This window comes from Tenrec ecaudatus, chromosome 1 (genome assembly GCF_050624435.1).
Source record: "Tenrec ecaudatus isolate mTenEca1 chromosome 1, mTenEca1.hap1, whole genome shotgun sequence".
Classification (NCBI taxonomy): Eukaryota; Metazoa; Chordata; class Mammalia; order Afrosoricida; family Tenrecidae; genus Tenrec; species Tenrec ecaudatus.
In genome coordinates this window covers 23,397,360-23,406,757 of record NC_134530.1, presented here as the reverse complement: position 1 = coordinate 23,406,757, position 9,398 = coordinate 23,397,360, and positions in this window count along the sequence as shown.

The following is a 9,398-nucleotide window of genomic DNA, read 5'->3' as shown; positions in this document are numbered from 1 at the left end:
TCTTAGCCCATGGCACCTTGGCCTCTGCCCTACTTGGGAAAGTATTGCAAAGCTCTCTAGTTCTGCCCCAGCGTGCCCAGAGGCAGCCCACTCTGCCAGCAAGACTCACTCTCTCGCCCACCTCCCCCTTTTCCTTCTCCATCCAGTCTCCTGGTTCAGTTGCCGGTTCTCTGTTGCTTCTTCTTGCCCTCTCTCCCCATGTCTGGTGTTGCCACTCTCCGTGTCTCCACAGGGTAGGGGGCTCTCAGGGCAGGGATCTCAGGTTCAAAAGCTGGTGTCTGCTTCCAGCTCATCTTTCTGGGTGACCATGAGGTTTTCTTTCTCGTCTCCAAGAGGACTCATTTCAAGGCAGCAGGATGGCAAAAGTGACCAATTCTGGTTCCATAGATCTTCTTTTCAGGTTCCACGCCCTACCTTATTTACCATATGAGCTCATTAGCAAGCTCTCCCATCCCCTTGGCGGGTCACATCTGCATAGGCCTGCTCGGTCATTATAAGACGCCCTGGTGATGCCGGGGCACCAGTTGGGTTGCTAACTTCTGGGTCAGCATTTTGAAACGACCAACCATATCGAAGGGGAAAGGCAGGTCCTTCTGTTAGCTCTCTCTCGTGGGAGAAATATACCTTGGTCCTTAGTTGGTGTGAGAAAGAATTCACCCCAAAGCCTGGCTTGTGATCCAAGTGAGTTTTATGAAAGATAGGCATTTCAGGCTGTACACAGACACCTCAGGGTGCTTTACCCCCCGCACGTAGAGTCCTGAGGCCAGAGGAAATTGCTGCATGATCTCTGACTTCCGAGGGGCCGCAGGCTCTGGATTCTGGCTTTTCAGGTCCTCTGTTGGGAGGTGTGGTCGATGATCCTGGTCAACTCCATTGGCTGAATTGAATTCACCTGGCTCAGATGGGCCCATCCAGTTGTAACGCCCACCTAGGTGTACCACTCCTTCCTGGCCGGGATCTCGAACCTCTGAGCATGTGCAGTGGACACCCCGGTCCTTGTGCTAGCTACCTCAACACTTCTACTTCCATAAAGAGGAAACTCACAGGGGACGGTTCTACCCTGTCCTAGGGGGTCATTAGGAGGCACATCAGCTCCTACACGGAGTGGGTTTGGAATTTGGTTTACCCGGGCCTTTGGGGACAGTGAGAACGTTGACAGCTGTTGTTGGGAGACACTGAGCCAGAACAAGCCTAAGCAAAACACTGCCCGGGGCTGTGCCATCCTCCCAAATGTATTTGAGGCCATGGTTGCAGCCTCTGGGCCGATCCATCTCACTGAGCGTCCCTGTCTTTATCGCTGACCCTTTGCTTGGCCAAGCGTGACATCCTTTCCCAGGAACTAGTCTCTCCGCATAACATGTCCAAAGGACATGAGACAAACCCTAACACAAACCCTAACCCTACCCCTAAGCCTCGTCCTAACCCTAACCCTAACCCTAAACCCAAGTCTAACCCTAACTGAAACCCTAACCCTAACCCTACACCTAACCCTAATCCCAACCATAACACAAACCCTAACCTACCTCTAAGTCTCTGAACCCTAAACCTAAGTCTAACCCTAACCCTAAAAATAATTTTAAAAAAAGTATGTGAGACAAAGTCTCAAGAGCCTTGCTTGTAGGTCTTCTGTCGCTCTTTCCCCAGGAGGTCCAGACGGCCTGTGGACGTGTGCAAAGATGCTCGGCATCATGCATCAAGAGGGAACCTCAAGTTCAAACGATGACAGGGGCACCACACCTCCCACATGTCAGTGTGCTGGATTATGTAAGACGGCCTACTTGTCGCGGGTGGTCTTGGGAGCCGCACACAATGGCTGGGCAAGGCTACGCCAATCAGGGGCTGATGGCCCACCTAGGGGCCGGCTTGCCAACAATGCAGATAAAGTGCCTAGACACCTGGGGGGGGGAGCCATCCAAACCAGGCGTAGGGAACGTCAGCAAGGGGATCGGCCAGCTTGCCATCCCGGTGGGTCTGAAAGGAGCCGATCACGGAACTGAGGAGGAGACCTCTTGGCCATCAGGGAAGAAGAATCAGAAGTGGAGTGCTTCGTTTGGACCTGGGGCCCCTCCACTAAGAGACCCAGAGGGCCCTAACTCCCCGAGGCGGCGCAAGGTGACAAGCAGCAGCAGCAGCAAGCAGGGCAGCGTCCTCCCTCCCTGCCATCGAATCGATCCTGCCTCCTGGTGACCCCACAGGACAGCGTAGAACTGCCCCTGTACGCTTCTGAGACTGGAACGCTTTGCCGGTGTACGAAGCCCCGTCTTTGTCCCCAGTAGCGCCTGGTGGTTTCGAACTGCTGACTTTGCCGTTGGCAGCCCGACACAGTAACCATGATGCCACCGGGGCAGAGAAATGATGACAGGGAGCAGGTAGCCCACGGAGGGGGCCATCTAAGTGGGCACTCTGACCCCCTTGCAGGGAGGGCTGAGCACCTTCCGGCAGAGGCTTCCTGGTGGGAGGTGGTCCCTCCAGGCACGCCTTGACGGAGCTAACCAGCTTCTGAGGCCAGGCTGAGTGGGAACTGGGGTGGAGGCCTGGCCTGAGAGACCTAAGAGCGGTTCTCAACCTGTGGGTCGCGACCCCTTTGGGGTTCGAAGGACTCTTTCACAGGGGTCACCCGATTCATAACAGTAGCACAATGACAGTGATGAAGTAGCAACGAAACTAATGTTATGGCTTTTTTTGGGGGGGTCCCCACCACATGAGGAGCTGTATGAAAGGGTCGCAGCATGAGGAAGGTGGGGAACCACTGAGCTAAGAGAATGGTCCCCCCCAGGAGAAAGGAGGCGTCACCTATGCGCCTCCTGCTCCTGAGGCTGAGTTGTAGCCTGTTCCCTCCCTAGCGAACCCCATGATCCTGGGTGTGATCTGTGACCTCTGCGTGGCCATCGCAAGGGACCAACGATCCTAGCGGAGAAGTGAAAATTGCCTTGGAAGGGACAGCCAGTACCACCATCAGTTAAACCTCTTTAGGAAAGAATTGCCAACTCTAACCTCCACCTCACTCCAATCAGCTTTGGACTGATGCGGATTCCCATTCTCTCCCCTCCTCTTCAGAGCCCTGGGGATGGTGTGAGTCAAGCTTAGGGCCGCTACCCACAAAGCTGGTGGTTCAAACCCGCCGCAGGGCGTTTGTTTCAGAGACCCCACGGAGCGCTTCGACCAGCCCTAAGGGGGTCACTAGAAATTGAAGGGGCCTTGATGGCCTTGGGTTAGGGTCCCTCTCGTGGCATCAGAGGAGGAGGTTTGGCTTAGCCACATGTTTGTGTGTGTACGGTCCAATCCTGTTGCTCTGTCGCTGACTCTAACTCATGCGACCGTAGAGGACACAGCAGACCTGCCCCTGAGGGTTTCCAAGGCGGTGATCGTTAGGGACACAGACTCGTTCTCCTGCACAACGGCTGGCAGGCTCAAACCACCGACCTTTCGGTGAGCAGCTGGGTGCTTTAACCACTGCACAAACCGAGGCACCCCATAGAATGGCCCTGGAGGAGCTCTGGTACCATCGTGGTCTCATCAGGCTGCAAGCCACAAGGTCAGCAGTTCTGTGGGAGGAAGACCAGGCTTCTCCCGTGAAGGGTTCTAGTCTCCGGCAGCCCCACCCTGTGCTATAGGGTCGCTGAGCTGGAATGGACTCAGTGAGAGTGAGCGTTTTTTTTTTCTCTTTCTCTTTAATGGAGAATGACAAACATCCCAAACACCGTGACACCAAAGGCTGGTGACGGTGTGGAGTGGTAGAAGCTCTCGCCCAGAGTTGGGAGACAGCCTGGCGGTTCCTTACAGCATCACGCCGACGACTCATTGATTCAGCACAGCCTATGATTCATTGATCACGTGCCTCATTGCTCACCCAAGTGAGATGAAGATGCATGCCCACCCAAAATCCTCACATGGATGTATATTGACCACCGCCTATTTATTAATTTTAATTTAATCATTTATTGGAGGCTCATACAATTGTTATCACAATCCATACATACATACGTTGTGTCAAGAACATATGTACATTTGTTGCCAGCATCATTCTCAAAACATTTGCCTTTACTTGAGCCCTTAATATCTGCTGCTCATTTTCCCCCTCCCTCCCCACTCCCCCTACCTCATTAATTCTTCATCATTCATATATTATTATTATTATTTTGTCATATATTACACTGTCTGACATCTTCCCCTGCCCTCTTCTCTGCTGTCCCTCCCCCAGGGAGGAGGCTATACATAGATTCCTGTAATCAGTTCCCCATTTCTACCTTACATTCTCTCCACCCTCCAGGCATCCCCACTCTCACCACTGGTCCTGAAGGAGTCATCTGTCCTGGATTCCCTATGTTTCTAGTTGCTCTCTGTACCTATGTACATCCTCTGGTCTAGCCAGATTTGTAAGGTAGAATTGGGACTCATGATAGTGGGGCAGAGGAAACATTGAAGAACTAGAGGGAAGTTATATGTTTCATCGTTGCTTCCCTGCACCCTGACTGGTTCATCTCCTCCTCACAACCCTTCAGTAAGGGGTGTCCGGTTGGCTGCCAATGGACTTTGTGTCTCCACTCTGCACCCACCCACATTTTCTTTCTTTTTTTTTTTTTTGCTAGTAGTCTTTATTATTTTTTTTTTAATTTTAACAATTTATTGGGGCTCATACAATTCTTTTCACAGTTCATATATATACATACATCAATTGTATAAAGCACATCTGTACAGTCTTTGCCCTAATCATTTTTTTCTCTTTTCTTCTTTTACATTTTATTAGGGACTCATACAACTCTTACCACAATCCATACATATACATACATCAATTGTATAAAGCACATCCATACATTCCCTGCCCCAATCATTCTCAAGGCATTTGCTCTCCACTTAAGCCCCTTGCATCAGGTCCTCTTTTTTTTCCCCTCCTCCCTCCCTCTTCCCCCCTCCCTCATATGCCCTTGGTAATTTATACATCGTTGTTTTGTCATATCTTGCCCTATCCGGAGTCTCCCTTCCCCCCTTCTCTGCTGTCCCTCTCCCAGGGAAGAGGTCACATGTGGATCCTTGTAATCAGTTCCCACCCACCCACATTTTCAATGATATGATATTTTGCTCCTTGATGCTTGATACCTGGTCCCTTCGATAGCTCGTGGTCAAACAGGCTGGTGTGTTTCTTCCATGTGGACTTTGTTGCTTCTGAGCTAGGTGGACACTTGTTTATTGTCGAGCCTTTAAGACCCCAGATGCTATATCTTTTGATAGCCGGGCACCAATAGCTTTCTTCACCACATTTTCTTTTTTTTTTTCCTGATACACAGCTCACCAATTTATTGCAGTAAAAGTGCTGTGATTGTTTTTATTTTTTCCAAGATCATTTACTTTTGTTGTACTTGAGAACATACACAGCAGCACAGACACCATGCCAACAATTTCTACACGCACCATTCAAAGATGCCTGCTTTGAAGAGGACATTCTTCAGGCTGGGCAAGTATCCTGACCCCCTTTCCTAATGTGTTCCTCTTTCAATCACAAACTTGCTGCCGCTGGCTTTCCCATGGAATCTTAGAAGTTGCTGTTGTCAATTGGATCTCATATAGCTGGATCTTAAAAGAGCACCATATCCCAGGCAGACATTCTTTATTAGACTAACCTGTTTTGCAGGGATATTTCACTGTTGGTTGTTGTTGATGTATGCACAGCAAAACATACCAATTCAACCTTTTCTGCACCTCCAATTCAATGATGTTGGTCATAGTCTTAGGGTTAAGCAACCATTCACACCCTCCGTTTCTGAGTTGTTCCTTTCTCATTCACATCCAATATTAGGGGGCTGGAGGGGGGTCACCACATTTTCTTATGCACCTGTTTGTCTTCAGTGATCGTGTCAGGAGGTGGGCACCCACTGATGTGATTTTTAGTTCTTTGATGTCTAATAACTGGTCTCTTTTACACCTTGTGGTCAGCCAAGCTGGTGTGCTTCTTCCATGGACCACCCGCCTATTTCTAACTGCCCAATACTGGAAGCATGAATGGATAAACACAACAGACTCTGGTATGTCCATCTGATGGAGTATTAGTCAGCAGTGAAAAAGATTCCACTATCTGGTACAGATAAGAACTTGAAACACAGGGACTCCAGGACAGATAAACCCCTCAGGACCAATAATGAGAGTAGCAATACCAGGAGGAGAAGGGGAAGGGGAAGGGGGGGGGAGACCAATCACAATGATCTAAATATAACCCCCCCCCAAAAGGGGGCGAACAACAGAAAAGTGAGTGAAGGGAGTCATCCATCAGTGTAAGACATGAAAAAATCATTTATAAATTATCAAAGGTTCATGAGGGAGAATGGGGGAATGAGGAGCTGATACCAAGGGCTCAAGTAGAAAGGAAATGTTTTGAGAATGATGATGGCAACACATGTACAAATGTGCTTGACACAATGGATGGATGGATTGTGATAAGAGCTGTACGAGCCCGCAATAAAATGATTTTTTTTAAAAAGCACTATCCGGCCACAGAAAGACCTGGGGGAACCACAAATGCACGTTGCCAAGTGAAAGACGCCACTCGGAAAAGCCTGCGAACCAGGTGCTTCCAGTCCTCTGCTGTTCTGGAAAAGACAAAGCGACAGACACAATAAAGCGTTGCTGGTTGCAGGGAGCTGGGAGGCAAAGGGAGGGCCCGGTGGAGCACGGGCCAGTGTCCAGGCAGTGGGACACTCGGTGTGATGTTACAGTGCCGGGCACAAGCTGGATGCCTTTGTCCAAGTCCACAACACAACACAGAGCTGGACCTTCATGGACTCTGCCCTCGGTGCAGACTCGTGCCCCGTATCGTCTTATCAGAGGTAACACGTGCACCTGTGGAGCAGTGAATGACTTACGACGAGTCTTCTGGCCAGTCTTTGTAATGCCCACCAAATGACTGGGTAACGCTGAAAATCAAACTCACTGCCACAAGCTGATTCCAACTCACAGCGTCCTCCAGGGCAGGACGGACTTGCTTCTGGGGGTTTCTGAGACTGTGACTCTTTACCCGAGTAGAAAACCTCCTCTCTTTCTCCCAAAGATGATGGATAGGACCATGCAAATATGAGGCGTTTGCAGGCTCAAGGGGATCCGACAACTTGCTAATAAAGTAAATCAGATCCATGGGCACCCCTGTGGCATCAAAACCAAACTGAATTCACTGCCATCAAGTTGATTCTGACTCTTTGTGACCCTATAGGGCGGAAGGGAACGGCCCGGGTGGGTTTCTGAGGCTGTACAATCTTTATGCGTCCAAAAAACCTCATCTTTCTCCCTTGGAGTGGCTGGTGGTTTTGAGTCGCCAACCTGCCAGTTAGTAGCCCAACACATAATCCGCCAGGCCACCAGAGCTCCCTCGGGGTCAGCCCATATACAAAATGCAGATGGCTGTAAGGTGCTAGGTTTCAAATGTGCCATCTCAGAAGCGAAAGAGAGGATCTCGTTACTCTCAAGAAAGGAGAGCCGGGAGTGGAGCACGTCCTTTGGACTGAGACCCCTGCACTGAGCCTCCTCCCTCCAGCAGACACAGAGATGGCACAGAAACGGCAGCACTAAAGACCGCAGAATCTAGAGCACACGACAGAGTGGAAGGTTCCTAGCCCACAGGGCACCTCCGACAGGGAGGCTTGGTGGCAGAGTGGGCTGCCTCCAGGCACTTGATCGGGAATGAAGTGGGGCCGGGAGCTGAGTCTGGCGAACCCACAGGGGGCTAGAGCAGAACACTTCGGGGTTCGGGCTTACTGGCAGAACTAGTGTTCAATCAGCAGAGCTACACTTGCCCAAGCAGAGGAGAGGCCAAGGGGCCCCAGGGCGGAGTGGCCAAGGACCAGAGGGAGAAGTGTGCCGGTCGGCATGGCTGAGAAGAGGCTGTCCTGACTGAAGAATTGTATCCTGGGGATTTCTGATCCTGGGCTGTCACCTGGTAAACTTCCCTCCAAGCTAAGAGTGTGGTCTGTGAGCTCTGTGTGGCCACGGTACCAGCCTGATTGAATCCCCCAGGGGTGGTGGGTGTCAGAATGGGGAAGGAAGTGGGGAGGGGGAGGCAAATCTGACCTTGGCCTCAGAGGAATCCACCGCGGGGCTAACATTGTATTCAAGTCAGAGGTCAGGCACAGTCTCTGCACCATTTTTTGCCAGAATTCTAAATGTTAGTTATAGGAGGTATCATGGTGGTGGTGGTGGGGGGTGTGGTGGTGGGGGGCAGCAGGGAAGGGACAAATTCAGATGTGTGTCTGAAAGGGCAGTGAGACCCCCCCCCATACTCCCGCATTAAACACACACACACACACACACACAGACCTGGCTCACTCTGTGAATATTCAAGAGTTTATTTACTTGCAAGCTGGGGCTCTAAGGGGAGTTCGTTATGTCTCCTGCGGCCACTGTGGCAAAGTGGGTGGCCTACAGGAACAGAACCTCACTGCCTCCAGTCTGGAGGTCGGAACTCAGAGGCCATGTCGATTCTTCCAGGACGCTCTACCCATGCTCACCGCTCAGCGTCCGGTGGCTCCCAGCAGCCCTCCACTCACATCCTGGCTGCCCTAGTTGGTTGGCTAGTCACAGGAATGCCACAGTGGGTGGTGCTGAACAACAGCGATTTATTCCTCCCTCCGTACCCCCTCCCCATTTAGGAGGCTCAGAGTTTGAATCCAGGCGTACTCTCTGTCGGTTCTGGGAAGGTAGGGGTGGGGGGCAGGAAGGGGAGCTCTGTCTCCATTTCTGTACACCCAGGATCCCTTGGTTCCTTGGCAGGCACTTCTACTGTCCCTTGTTTGTGTCTGCTTGGCTCTGTGCCTAATCCCCTCTTTTTAGATCTGGAAAGTGGACAGGCCTAAGACCCAACCTGAACAAGTGAGCTGACACTCACAACCAATGCAACCCTTCCCAAATGGGACCTGTCCCCAGCGGCAGCTCTGGGCGAGGGTTTCATCCTGCCATTGGAGGGGGCGTCATTCCATCCATAACTGCATCTCCCCAGGTCTCTTCTCTTCTTACAGCGACACCAGTTATGTTGGGTTAGGACCCACCTTGCTCCAGCAAGACGTCAGTTCAGTCTCACTGACAGCAACACCAAAGGCCTTACTTTACAACGAGGTCCAGTTCACAGGGATGATGGGCTAGAGCCTCAGCAGTTCAATCCCCTCCACCCCCTGAGGGGCACAGAGATGCACTCCGCCCTGGTCAGGAGCTCTGGGGTGACGATGGGATAATCAGAGAGCTGGGGACACTGAACTCTAGCATCCAAGAATTTGAGTCCCCAAGCATGTGGCAGGGACGGGAGCTTGCCCTCCCACCCTACCCTTTTATCCCTTTACCCAGCGAATAGGAAGACAGGGAGGCTGTGGAATCCTGCAGCTCAGGGCCCCTCCCTGCGCAGAACCTCTCTTTGAGCCTCAGTT